The 13,507-nt window shown below is 36.9% G+C and overlaps 7 non-coding genes across 7 annotated transcripts; 6 read left to right on the top strand and 1 right to left on the bottom strand.

The window, feature by feature from the left end:
• Nucleotides 1-867: 867 nt before the first annotated feature.
• Nucleotides 868-939, top strand: TRNAM-CAU (transfer RNA methionine (anticodon CAU)). The gene has a single exon. It is a non-coding gene; the product is annotated as a tRNA-Met (tRNA).
• Nucleotides 940-2,034: 1,095 nt separating this feature from the next.
• Nucleotides 2,035-2,106, top strand: TRNAM-CAU (transfer RNA methionine (anticodon CAU)). The gene has a single exon. It is a non-coding gene; the product is annotated as a tRNA-Met (tRNA).
• Nucleotides 2,107-3,201: 1,095 nt separating this feature from the next.
• Nucleotides 3,202-3,273, top strand: TRNAM-CAU (transfer RNA methionine (anticodon CAU)). The gene has a single exon. It is a non-coding gene; the product is annotated as a tRNA-Met (tRNA).
• Nucleotides 3,274-4,368: 1,095 nt separating this feature from the next.
• TRNAM-CAU (transfer RNA methionine (anticodon CAU)) lies at nucleotides 4,369-4,440 on the top strand. The gene has a single exon. It is a non-coding gene; the product is annotated as a tRNA-Met (tRNA).
• Nucleotides 4,441-9,946: 5,506 nt separating this feature from the next.
• On the bottom strand, nucleotides 9,947-10,020 carry TRNAN-GUU (transfer RNA asparagine (anticodon GUU)). The gene has a single exon. It is a non-coding gene; the product is annotated as a tRNA-Asn (tRNA).
• A 186-nt stretch (nucleotides 10,021-10,206) lies between these two features.
• On the top strand, nucleotides 10,207-10,278 carry TRNAM-CAU (transfer RNA methionine (anticodon CAU)). Its single transcript has one exon. It is a non-coding gene; the product is annotated as a tRNA-Met (tRNA).
• A 2,262-nt stretch (nucleotides 10,279-12,540) lies between these two features.
• Nucleotides 12,541-12,612, top strand: TRNAM-CAU (transfer RNA methionine (anticodon CAU)). The gene has a single exon. It is a non-coding gene; the product is annotated as a tRNA-Met (tRNA).
• Nucleotides 12,613-13,507: the final 895 nt, after the last annotated feature.

The raw sequence follows: 13,507 nt of genomic DNA, 5'->3' as shown, positions 1-13,507 counted from the left end.
ACAATTGATATTTCAAAATCATCTTTCCATCTTGAATTTCAATGATGCATTGGGGCAACGATTTTGTGAGAAACATCTTCACCCTTAAAGAAAGATTTTCGTAACTTCTTACCTGTGTGCTGATTAGATATCACCTGGTTTTCACATTAAACAGATTCCCACTTGAGAAAGCAGCAAGGATGCAGTGAGGTTTATGTTTCCTGGTGTCAACCTGTATTATTTCAGTGGACATTGTAATGAGGATGCATCTTGCTGCCTTTCCAATGAAGCAAGTTTTAATCAGTAATAGGTGAAAAACCATTCCTACAAAGGTGTTAATCAGAGACTTGGCTTTGTGGACACTTTTCAGAGAGCAAATGTGTTAGCATAAAAATAAAGCCATAAAATGGAGAGCTGTTTAATCACTCAATTGGATTTCTCTGCCTGCATCATTTTTTTTCTCTGCAACCCCATGCTAAATTGTGCTTCCTGTTTTTTATAAAATGACTTAATCAAATATGACTCTGATTGCATCAGAGAAGGCCAGGTACCCTACACCATAAGAGGTGGTTTGAAATTTTGACTTGTCTACTTAAAGATCAGCAAAATTTGATCACAAGGTCAATTACGTCCCTGGTTGGGATTGAACCACCAACCTTTCAGTTAACAGCCGAATGCGCTAACCGATTGCGCCACAGAGACAGCTTGCAAAAGCATGTACTGACAAAGGCTAAAAAGCATTCATCTAGAAAGTTTCCTAGAAAAAGGTTAAAAAGGCAATAATCTGGAGAGTTTTGCAAGATTTTTCTTCCATTGACCAACGAAGAAACACATTGGTACTTTCACATGATGAGTGAGTACTTCAGGATCTCTGACACTTACATGAGCAGCAGAGTGGCGCAGCGGAAGCGTGCTGGGCCCATAACCCAGAGGTCGGTGGATCGAAACCATCCTCTGCTATGTGCACTTATTTTTTTGTTAATTAAATTCTTCCAAAACTGGAATTGATATTTTGACTCTTTTATTTTTACTTAAAGTACAATAACTTTTAACTTTTTAATTTGTTTTAATAGTATATTGACAGCATTGTTTTCTTTCAGAAATCCACTTAATTTTCTTTACCCTATTACTGAAATGGTAATTGACAAAAACAAGCTACATTGTCACCAGAAGAGCAATGCAAAATGTACAATTGATATTTCAAAATCATCTTTCCATCTTGAATTTCAATGATGCATTGGGGCAACGATTTTGTGAGAAACATCTTCACCCTTAAAGAAAGATTTTCTTAACTTCTTACCTGTGTGCTGATTAGATATCACCTGGTTTTCACATTAAACAGATTCCCACTTGAGAAAGCAGCAAGGATGCAGTGAGGTTTATGTTTCCTGGTGTCAACCTGTATTATTTCAGTGGACATTGTAATGAGGATGCATCTTGCTGCCTTTCCAATGAAGCAAGTTTTAATCAGTAATAGGTGAAAAACCATTCCTACAAAGGTGTTAATCAGAGACTTGGCTTTGTGGACACTTTTCAGAGAGCAAATGTGTTAGCATAAAAATAAAGCCATAAAATGGAGAGCTGATTAATCACTCAATTGGATTTCTCTGCCTGCATCATTTTTTTTCTCTGCAACCCCATGCTAAATTGTGCTTCCTGTTTTTTATAAAATGACTTAATCAAATATGACTCTGATTGCATCAGAGAAGGCCAGGTACCCTACACCATAAGAGGTGGTTTGAAATTTTGACTTGTCTACTTAAAGATCAGCAAAATTTGATCACAAGGTCAATTACGTCCCTGGTTGGGATTGAACCACCAACCTTTCGGTTAACAGCCGAATGCGCTAACCGATTGCGCCACAGAGACAGCTTGCAAAAGCATGTACTGACAAAGGCTAAAAAGCATTCATCTAGAAAGTTTCCTAGAAAAAAGTTAAAAAGGCAATAATCTGGAGAGTTTTGCAAGATTTGTCTTCCATTGACCAACGAAGAAACACATTGGTACTTTCACATGATGAGTGAGTACTTCAGGATCTCTGACACTTACATGAGCAGCAGAGTGGCGCAGCGGAAGCGTGCTGGGCCCATAACCCAGAGGTCGGTGGATCGAAACCATCCTCTGCTATGTGCACTTATTTTTTTGTTAATTAAATTCTTCCAAAACTGGAATTGATATTTTGACTCTTTTATTTTTACTTAAAGTACAATAACTTTTAACATTTTAATTTGTTTTAATAGTATATTGACAGCATTGTTTTCTTTCAGAAATCCACTTAATTTTCTTTACCCTATTACTGAAATGGTAATTGACAAAAACAAGCTACATTGTCACCAGATGAGCAATGCAAAATGTACAATTGATATTTCAAAATCATCTTTCCATCTTGAATTTCAATGATGCATTGGGGCAACGATTTTGTGAGAAACATCTTCACCCTTAAAGAAAGATTTTCGTAACTTCTTACCTGTGTGCTGATTAGATATCACCTGGTTTTCACATTAAACAGATTCCCACTTGAGAAAGCAGCAAGGATGCAGTGAGGTTTATGTTTCCTGGTGTCAACCTGTATTATTTCAGTGGACATTGTAATGAGGATGCATCTTGCTGCCTTTCCAATGAAGCAAGTTTTAATCAGTAATAGGTGAAAAACCATTCCTACAAAGGTGTTAATCAGAGACTTGGCTTTGTGGACACTTTTCAGAGAGCAAATGTGTTAGCATAAAAATAAAGCCATAAAATGGAGAGCTGTTTAATCACTCAATTGGATTTCTCTGCCTGCATCATTTTTTTTCTCTGCAACCCCATGCTAAATTGTGCTTCCTGTTTTTTATAAAATGACTTAATCAAATATGACTCTGATTGCATCAGAGAAGGCCAGGTACCCTACACCATAAGAGGTGGTTTGAAATTTTGACTTGTCTACTTAAAGATCAGCAAAATTTGATCACAAGGTCAATTACGTCCCTGGTTGAGATTGAACCACCAACCTTTCGGTTAACAGCCGAATGCGCTAACCGATTGTGCCACAGAGACAGCTTGCAAAAGCATGTACTGACAAAGGCTAAAAAGCATTCATCTAGAAAGTTTCCTAGAAAAAGGTTAAAAAGGCAATAATCTGGAGAGTTTTGCAAGATTTTTCTTCCATTGACCAACGAAGAAACACATTGGTACTTTCACATGATGAGTGAGTACTTCAGGATCTCTGACACTTACATGAGCAGCAGAGTGGCGCAGCGGAAGCGTGCTGGGCCCATAACCCAGAGGTCGGTGGATCGAAACCATCCTCTGCTATGTGCACTTATTTTTTTGTTAATTAAATTCTTCCAAAACTGGAATTGATATTTTGACTCTTTTATTTTTACTTAAAGTACAATAACTTTTAACATTTTAATTTGTTTTAATAGTATATTGACAGCATTGTTTTCTTTCAGAAATCCACTTAATTTTCTTTACCCTATTACTGAAATGGTAATTGACAAAAACAAGCTACATTGTCACCAGAAGAGCAATGCAAAATGTACAATTGATATTTCAAAATCATCTTTCCATCTTGAATTTCAATGATGCATTGGGGCAACGATTTTGTGAGAAACATCTTCACCCTTAAAGAAAGATTTTCTTAACTTCTTACCTGTGTGCTGATTAGATATCACCTGGTTTTCACATTAAACAGATTCCCACTTGAGAAAGCAGCAAGGATGCAGTGAGGTTTATGTTTCCTGGTGTCAACCTGTATTATTTCAGTGGACATTGTAATGAGGATGCATCTTGCTGCCTTTCCAATGAAGCAAGTTTTAATCAGTAATAGGTGAAAAACCATTCCTACAAAGGTGTTAATCAGAGACTTGGCTTTGTGGACACTTTTCAGAGAGCAAATGTGTTAGCATAAAAATAAAGCCTTAAAATGGAGAGCTGATTAATCACTCAATTGGATTTCTCTGCCTGCATCATTTTTTTTCTCTGCAACCCCATGCTAAATTGTGCTTCCTGTTTTTTATAAAATGACTTAATCAAATATGACTCTGATTGCATCAGAGAAGGCCAGGTACCCTACACCATAAGAGGTGGTTTGAAATTTTGACTTGTCTACTTAAAGATCAGCAAAATTTGATCACAAGGTCAATTACGTCCCTGGTTGGGATTGAACCACCAACCTTTCGGTTAACAGCCGAATGCGCTAACCGATTGCGCCACAGAGACAGCTTGCAAAAGCATTTACTGACAAAGGCTAAAAAGCATTCATCTAGAAAGTTTCCTAGAAAAAGGTTAAAAAGGCAATAATCTGGAGAGTTTTGCAAGATTTTTCTTCCATTGACCAACGAAGAAACACATTGGTACTTTCACATGATGAGTGAGTACTTCAGGATCTCTGACACTTACATGAGCAGCAGAGTGGCGCAGCGGAAGCGTGCTGGGCCCATAACCCAGAGGTCGGTGGATCGAAACCATCCTCTGCTATGTGCACTTATTTTTTTGTTAATTAAATTCTTCCAAAACTGGAATTGATATTTTGACTCTTTTATTTTTACTTAAAGTACAATAACTTTTAACATTTTAATTTGTTTTAATAGTATATTGACAGCATTGTTTTCTTTCAGAAATCCACTTAATTTTCTTTACCCTATTACTGAAATGGTAATTGACAAAAACAAGCTACATTGTCACCAGATGAGCAATGCAAAATGTACAATTGATATTTCAAAATCATCTTTCCATCTTGAATTTCAATGATGCATTGGGGCAACGATTTTGTGAGAAACATCTTCACCCTTAAAGAAAGATTTTCTTAACTTCTTACCTGTGTGCTGATTAGATATCACCTGGTTTTCACATTAAACAGATTACCACTTGAGAAAGCAGCAAGGATGCAGTGAGGTTTATGTTTCCTGGTGTCAACCTGTATTATTTCAGTGGACATTGTAATGAGGATGCATCTTGCTGCCTTTCCAATGAAGCAAGTTTTAATCAGTAATAGGTGAAAAACCATTCCTACAAAGGTGTTAATCAGAGACTTGGCTTTGTGGACACTTTTCAGAGAGCAAATGTGTTAGCATAAAAATAAAGCCATAAAATGGAGAGCTGATTAATCACTCAATTGGATTTCTCTGCCTGCATCATTTTTTTTCTCTGCAACCCCATGCTAAATTGTGCTTCCTGTTTTTTATAAAATGACTTAATCAAATATGACTCTGATTGCATCAGAGAAGGCCAGGTACCCTACACCATAAGAGGTGGTTTGAAATTTTGACTTGTCTACTTAAAGATCAGCAAAATTTGATCACAAGGTCAATTACGTCCCTGGTTGGGATTGAACCACCAACCTTTCGGTTAACAGCCGAATGCGCTAACCGATTGCGCCACAGAGACAGCTTGCAAAAGCATGTACTGACAAAGGCTAAAAAGCATTCATCTAGAAAGTTTCCTAGAAAAAGGTTAAAAAGGCAATAATCTGGAGAGTTTTGCAAGATTTTTCTTCCATTGACCAACGAAGAAACACATTGGTACTTTCACATGATGAGTGAGTACTTCAGGATCTCTGACACTTACATGAGCAGCAGAGTGGCGCAGCGGAAGCGTGCTGGGCCCATAACCCAGAGGTCGGTGGATCAAAACCATCCTCTGCTATGTGCACTTATTTTTTTGTTAATTAAATTCTTCCAAAACTGGAATTGATATTTTGACTCTTTTATTTTTACTTAAAGTACAATAACTTTTAACATTTTAATTTGTTTTAATAGTATATTGACAGCATTGTTTTCTTTCAGAAATCCACTTAATTTTCTTTACCCTATTACTGAAATGGTAATTGACAAAAACAAGCTACATTGTCACCAGATGAGCAATGCAAAATGTACAATTGATATTTCAAAATCATCTTTCCATCTTGAATTTCAATGATGCATTGGGGCAACGATTTTGTGAGAAACATCTTCACCCTTAAAGAAAGATTTTCTTAACTTCTTACCTGTGTGCTGATTAGATATCACCTGGTTTTCACATTAAACAGATTCCCACTTGAGAAAGCAGCAAGGATGCAGTGAGGTTTATGTTTCCTGGTGTCAACCTGTATTATTTCAGTGGACATTGTAATGAGGATGCATCTTGCTGCCTTTCCAATGAAGCAAGTTTTAATCAGTAATAGGTGAAAAACCATTCCTACAAAGGTGTTAATCAGAGACTTGGCTTTGTGGACACTTTTCAGAGAGCAAATGTGTTAGCATAAAAATAAAGCCTTAAAATGGAGAGCTGATTAATCACTCAATTGGATTTCTCTGCCTGCATCATTTTTTTTCTCTGCAACCCCATGCTAAATTGTGCTTCCTGTTTTTTATAAAATGACTTAATCAAATATGACTCTGATTGCATCAGAGAAGGCCAGGTACCCTACACCATAAGAGGTGGTTTGAAATTTTGACTTGTCTACTTAAAGATCAGCAAAATTTGATCACAAGGTCAATTACGTCCCTGGTTGGGATTGAACCACCAACCTTTCGGTTAACAGCCGAATGCGCTAACCGATTGCGCCACAGAGACAGCTTGCAAAAGCATGTACTGACAAAGGCTAAAAAGCATTCATCTAGAAAGTTTCCTAGAAAAAGGTTAAAAAGGCAATAATCTGGAGAGTTTTGCAAGATTTTTCTTCCATTGACCAACGAAGAAACACATTGGTACTTTCACATGATGAGTGAGTACTTCAGGATCTCTGACACTTACATGAGCAGCAGAGTGGCGCAGCGGAAGCGTGCTGGGCCCATAACCCAGAGGTCGGTGGATCGAAATCATCCTCTGCTATGTGCACTTATTTTTTTGTTAATTAAATTCTTCCAAAACTGGAATTGATATTTTGACTCTTTTATTTTTACTTAAAGTACAATAACTTTTAACATTTTAATTTGTTTTAATAGTATATTGACAGCATTGTTTTCTTTCAGAAATCCACTTAATTTTCTTTACCCTATTACTGAAATGGTAATTGACAAAAACAAGCTACATTGTCACCAGATGAGCAATGCAAAATGTACAATTGATATTTCAAAATCATCTTTCCATCTTGAATTTCAATGATGCATTGGGGCAACGATTTTGTGAGAAACATCTTCACCCTTAAAGAAAGATTTTCTTAACTTCTTACCTGTGTGCTGATTAGATATCACCTGGTTTTCACATTAAACAGATTACCACTTGAGAAAGCAGCAAGGATGCAGTGAGGTTTATGTTTCCTGGTGTCAACCTGTATTATTTCAGTGGACATTGTAATGAGGATGCATCTTGCTGCCTTTCCAATGAAGCAAGTTTTAATCAGTAATAGGTGAAAAACCATTCCTACAAAGGTGTTAATCAGAGACTTGGCTTTGTGGACACTTTTCAGAGAGCAAATGTGTTAGCATAAAAATAAAGCCATAAAATGGAGAGCTGATTAATCACTCAATTGGATTTCTCTGCCTGCATCATTTTTTTTCTCTGCAACCCCATGCTAAATTGTGCTTCCTGTTTTTTATAAAATGACTTAATCAAATATGACTCTGATTGCATCAGAGAAGGCCAGGTACCCTACACCATAAGAGGTGGTTTGAAATTTTGACTTGTCTACTTAAAGATCAGCAAAATTTGATCACAAGGTCAATTACGTCCCTGGTTGGGATTGAACCACCAACCTTTCGGTTAACAGCCGAATGCGCTAACCGATTGCGCCACAGAGACAGTTTGCAAAGGCATGTACTGACAAAGGCTAAAAAGCATTCATCTAGAAAGTTTCCTAGAAAAAGGTTAAAAAGGCAATAATCTGGAGAGTTTTGCAAGATTTTTCTTCCATTGACCAACGAAGAAACACATTGGTACTTTCACATGATGAGTGAGTACTTCAGGATCTCTGACACTTACATGAGCAGCAGAGTGGCGCAGCGGAAGTGTGCTGGGCCCATAACCCAGAGGTCGGTGGATCGAAACCATCCTCTGCTATGTGCACTTATTTTTTTGTTAATTAAATTCTTCCAAAACTGGAATTGATATTTTGACTCTTTTATTTTTACTTAAAGTACAATAACTTTTAACTTTTTAATTTGTTTTAATAGTATATTGACAGCATTGTTTTCTTTCAGAAATCCACTTAATTTTCTTTACCCTATTACTGAAATGGTAATTGACAAAAACAAGCTACATTGTCACCAGAAGAGCAATGCAAAATGTACAATTGATATTTCAAAATCATCTTTCCATCTTGAATTTCAATGATGCATTGGGGCAACGATTTTGTGAGAAACATCTTCACCCTTAAAGAAAGATTTTCGTAACTTCTTACCTGTGTGCTGATTAGATATCACCTGGTTTTCACATTAAACAGATTCCCACTTGAGAAAGCAGCAAGGATGCAGTGAGGTTTATGTTTCCTGGTGTCAACCTGTATTATTTCAGTGGACATTGTAATGAGGATGCATCTTGCTGCCTTTCCAATGAAGCAAGTTTTAATCAGTAATAGGTGAAAAACCATTCCTACAAAGGTGTTAATCAGAGACTTGGCTTTGTGGACACTTTTCAGAGAGCAAATGTGTTAGCATAAAAATAAAGCCATAAAATGGAGAGCTGTTTAATCACTCAATTGGATTTCTCTGCCTGCATCATTTTTTTTCTCTGCAACCCCATGCTAAATTGTGCTTCCTGTTTTTTATAAAATGACTTAATCAAATATGACTCTGATTGCATCAGAGAAGGCCAGGTACCCTACACCATAAGAGGTGGTTTGAAATTTTGACTTGTCTACTTAAAGATCAGCAAAATTTGATCACAAGGTCAATTACGTCCCTGGTTGGGATTGAACCACCAACCTTTCGGTTAACAGCCGAATGCGCTAACCGATTGCTGCGCCACAGAGACAGCTTGCAAAAGCATGTACTGACAAAGGCTAAAAAGCATTCATCTAGAAAGTTTCCTAGAAAAAGGTTAAAAAGGCAATAATCTGGAGAGTTTTGCAAGATTTTTCTTCCATTGACCAACGAAGAAACACATTGGTACTTTCACATGATGAGTGAGTACTTCAGGATCTCTGACACTTACATGAGCAGCAGAGTGGCGCAGCGGAAGCGTGCTGGGCCCATAACCCAGAGGTCGGTGGATCAAAACCATCCTCTGCTATGTGCACTTATTTTTTTGTTAATTAAATTCTTCCAAAACTGGAATTGATATTTTGACTCTTTTATTTTTACTTAAAGTACAATAACTTTTAACATTTTAATTTGTTTTAATAGTATATTGACAGCATTGTTTTCTTTCAGAAATCCACTTAATTTTCTTTACCCTATTACTGAAATGGTAATTGACAAAAACAAGCTACATTGTCACCAGATGAGCAATGCAAAATGTACAATTGATATTTCAAAATCATCTTTCCATCTTGAATTTCAATGATGCATTGGGGCAACGATTTTGTGAGAAACATCTTCACCCTTAAAGAAAGATTTTCTTAACTTCTTACCTGTGTGCTGATTAGATATCACCTGGTTTTCACATTAAACAGATTCCCACTTGAGAAAGCAGCAAGGATGCAGTGAGGTTTATGTTTCCTGGTGTCAACCTGTATTATTTCAGTGGACATTGTAATGAGGATGCATCTTGCTGCCTTTCCAATGAAGCAAGTTTTAATCAGTAATAGGTGAAAAACCATTCCTACAAAGGTGTTAATCAGAGACTTGGCTTTGTGGACACTTTTCAGAGAGCAAATGTGTTAGCATAAAAATAAAGCCATAAAATGGAGAGCTGATTAATCACTCAATTGGATTTCTCTGCCTGCATAATTTTTTTTCTCTGCAACCCCATGCTAAATTGTGCTTCCTGTTTTTTATAAAATGACTTAATCAAATATGACTCTGATTGCATCAGAGAAGGCCAGGTACCCTACACCATAAGAGGTGGTTTGAAATTTTGACTTGTCTACTTAAAGATCAGCAAAATTTGATCACAAGGTCAATTACGTCCCTGGGTGGGATTGAACCACCAACCTTTCGGTTAACAGCCGAATGCGCTAACCGATTGCGCCACAGAGACAGCTTGCAAAAGCATGTACTGACAAAGGCTAAAAAGCATTCATCTAGAAAGTTTCCTCGAAAAAGGTTAAAAAGGCAATAATCTGGAGAGTTTTGCAAGATTTTTCTTCCATTGACCAACGAAGAAACACATTGGTACTTTCACATGATGAGTGAGTACTTCAGGATCTCTGACACTTACATGAGCAGCAGAGTGGCGCAGCGGAAGCGTGCTGGGCCCATAACCCAGAGGTCGGTGGATCGAAACCATCCTCTGCTATGTGCACTTATTTTTTTGTTAATTAAATTCTTCCAAAACTGGAATTGATATTTTGACTCTTTTATTTTTACTTAAAGTACAATAACTTTTAACATTTTAATTTGTTTTAATAGTATATTGACAGCATTGTTTTCTTTCAGAAATCCACTTAATTTTCTTTACCCTATTACTGAAATGGTAATTGACAAAAACAAGCTACATTGTCACCAGATGAGCAATGCAAAATGTACAATTGATATTTCAAAATCATCTTTCCATCTTGAATTTCAATGATGCATTGGGGCAACGATTTTGTGAGAAACATCTTCACCCTTAAAGAAAGATTTTCTTAACTTCTTACCTGTGTGCTGATTAGATATCACCTGGTTTTCACATTAAACAGATTCCCACTTGAGAAAGCAGCAAGGATGCAGTGAGGTTTATGTTTCCTGGTGTCAACCTGTATTATTTCAGTGGACATTGTAATGAGGATGCATCTTGCTGCCTTTCCAATGAAGCAAGTTTTAATCAGTAATAGGTGAAAAACCATTCCTACAAAGGTGTTAATCAGAGACTTGGCTTTGTGGACACTTTTCAGAGAGCAAATGTGTTAGCATAAAAATAAAGCCATAAAATGGAGAGCTGATTAATCACTCAATTGGATTTCTCTGCCTGCATCATTTTTTTTCTCTGCAACCCCATGCTAAATTGTGCTTCCTGTTTTTTATAAAATGACTTAATCAAATATGACTCTGATTGCATCAGAGAAGGCCAGGTACCCTACACCATAAGAGGTGGTTTGAAATTTTGACTTGTCTACTTAAAGATCAGCAAAATTTGATCACAAGGTCAATTACGTCCCTGGTTGGGATTGAACCACCAACCTTTCGGTTAACAGCCGAATGCGCTAACCGATTGCGCCACAGAGACAGCTTGCAAAAGCATGTACTGACAAAGGCTAAAAAGCATTCATCTAGAAAGTTTCCTCGAAAAAGGTTAAAAAGGCAATAATCTGGAGAGTTTTGCAAGATTTTTCTTCCATTGACCAACGAAGAAACACATTGGTACTTTCACATGATGAGTGAGTACTTCAGGATCTCTGACACTTACATGAGCAGCAGAGTGGCGCAGCGGAAGCGTGCTGGGCCCATAACCCAGAGGTCGGTGGATCAAAACCATCCTCTGCTATGTGCACTTATTTTTTTGTTAATTAAATTCTTCCAAAACTGGAATTGATATTTTGACTCTTTTATTTTTACTTAAAGTACAATAACTTTTAACATTTTAATTTGTTTTAATAGTATATTGACAGCATTGTTTTCTTTCAGAAATCCACTTAATTTTCTTTACCCTATTACTGAAATGGTAATTGACAAAAACAAGCTACATTGTCACCAGATGAGCAATGCAAAATGTACAATTGATATTTCAAAATCATCTTTCCATCTTGAATTTCAATGATGCATTGGGGCAACGATTTTGTGAGAAACATCTTCACCCTTAAAGAAAGATTTTCTTAACTTCTTACCTGTGTGCTGATTAGATATCACCTGGTTTTCACATTAAACAGATTCCCACTTGAGAAAGCAGCAAGGATGCAGTGAGGTTTATGTTTCCTGGTGTCAACCTGTATTATTTCAGTGGACATTGTAATGAGGATGCATCTTGCTGCCTTTCCAATGAAGCAAGTTTTAATCAGTAATAGGTGAAAAACCATTCCTACAAAGGTGTTAATCAGAGACTTGGCTTTGTGGACACTTTTCAGAGAGCAAATGTGTTAGCATAAAAATAAAGCCTTAAAATGGAGAGCTGATTAATCACTCAATTGGATTTCTCTGCCTGCATCATTTTTTTTCTCTGCAACCCCATGCTAAATTGTGCTTCCTGTTTTTTATAAAATGACTTAATCAAATATGACTCTGATTGCATCAGAGAAGGCCAGGTACCCTACACCATAAGAGGTGGTTTGAAATTTTGACTTGTCTACTTAAAGATCAGCAAAATTTGATCACAAGGTCAATTACGTCCCTGGTTGGGATTGAACCACCAACCTTTCGGTTAACAGCCGAATGCGCTAACCGATTGCGCCACAGAGACAGCTTGCAAAAGCATGTACTGACAAAGGCTAAAAAGCATTCATCTAGAAAGTTTCCTAGAAAAAGGTTAAAAAGGCAATAATCTGGAGAGTTTTGCAAGATTTTTCTTCCATTGACCAACGAAGAAACACATTGGTACTTTCACATGATGAGTGAGTACTTCAGGATCTCTGACACTTACATGAGCAGCAGAGTGGCGCAGCGGAAGCGTGCTGGGCCCATAACCCAGAGGTCGGTGGATCGAAACCATCCTCTGCTATGTGCACTTATTTTTTTGTTAATTAAATTCTTCCAAAACTGGAATTGATATTTTGACTCTTTTATTTTTACTTAAAGTACAATAACTTTTAACATTTTAATTTGTTTTAATAGTATATTGACAGCATTGTTTTCTTTCAGAAATCCACTTAATTTTCTTTACCCTATTACTGAAATGGTAATTGACAAAAACAAGCTACATTGTCACCAGATGAGCAATGCAAAATGTACAATTGATATTTCAAAATCATCTTTCCATCTTGAATTTCAATGATGCATTGGGGCAACGATTTTGTGAGAAACATCTTCACCCTTAAAGAAAGATTTTCTTAACTTCTTACCTGTGTGCTGATTAGATATCACCTGGTTTTCACATTAAACAGATTACCACTTGAGAAAGCAGCAAGGATGCAGTGAGGTTTATGTTTCCTGGTGTCAACCTGTATTATTTCAGTGGACATTGTAATGAGGATGCATCTTGCTGCCTTTCCAATGAAGCAAGTTTTAATCAGTAATAGGTGAAAAACCATTCCTACAAAGGTGTTAATCAGAGACTTGGCTTTGTGGACACTTTTCAGAGAGCAAATGTGTTAGCATAAAAATAAAGCCATAAAATGGAGAGCTGATTAATCACTCAATTGGATTTCTCTGCCTGCATCATTTTTTTTCTCTGCAACCCCATGCTAAATTGTGCTTCCTGTTTTTTATAAAATGACTTAATCAAATATGACTCTGATTGCATCAGAGAAGGCCAGGTACCCTACACCATAAGAGGTGGTTTGAAATTTTGACTTGTCTACTTAAAGATCAGCAAAATTTGATCACAAGGTCAATTACGTCCCTGGTTGGGATTAAACCACCAACCTTTCGGTTAACAGCCGAATGCGCTAACCGAT

The sequence above is a fragment of the Pseudophryne corroboree genome, chromosome 4, assembly GCF_028390025.1.
Source record: "Pseudophryne corroboree isolate aPseCor3 chromosome 4, aPseCor3.hap2, whole genome shotgun sequence".
Classification (NCBI taxonomy): domain Eukaryota; kingdom Metazoa; phylum Chordata; class Amphibia; order Anura; family Myobatrachidae; genus Pseudophryne; species Pseudophryne corroboree.
The sequence above is the reverse complement of the archived record's forward strand: the minus strand, read 5'-3'. Positions and strand labels throughout refer to the sequence as shown.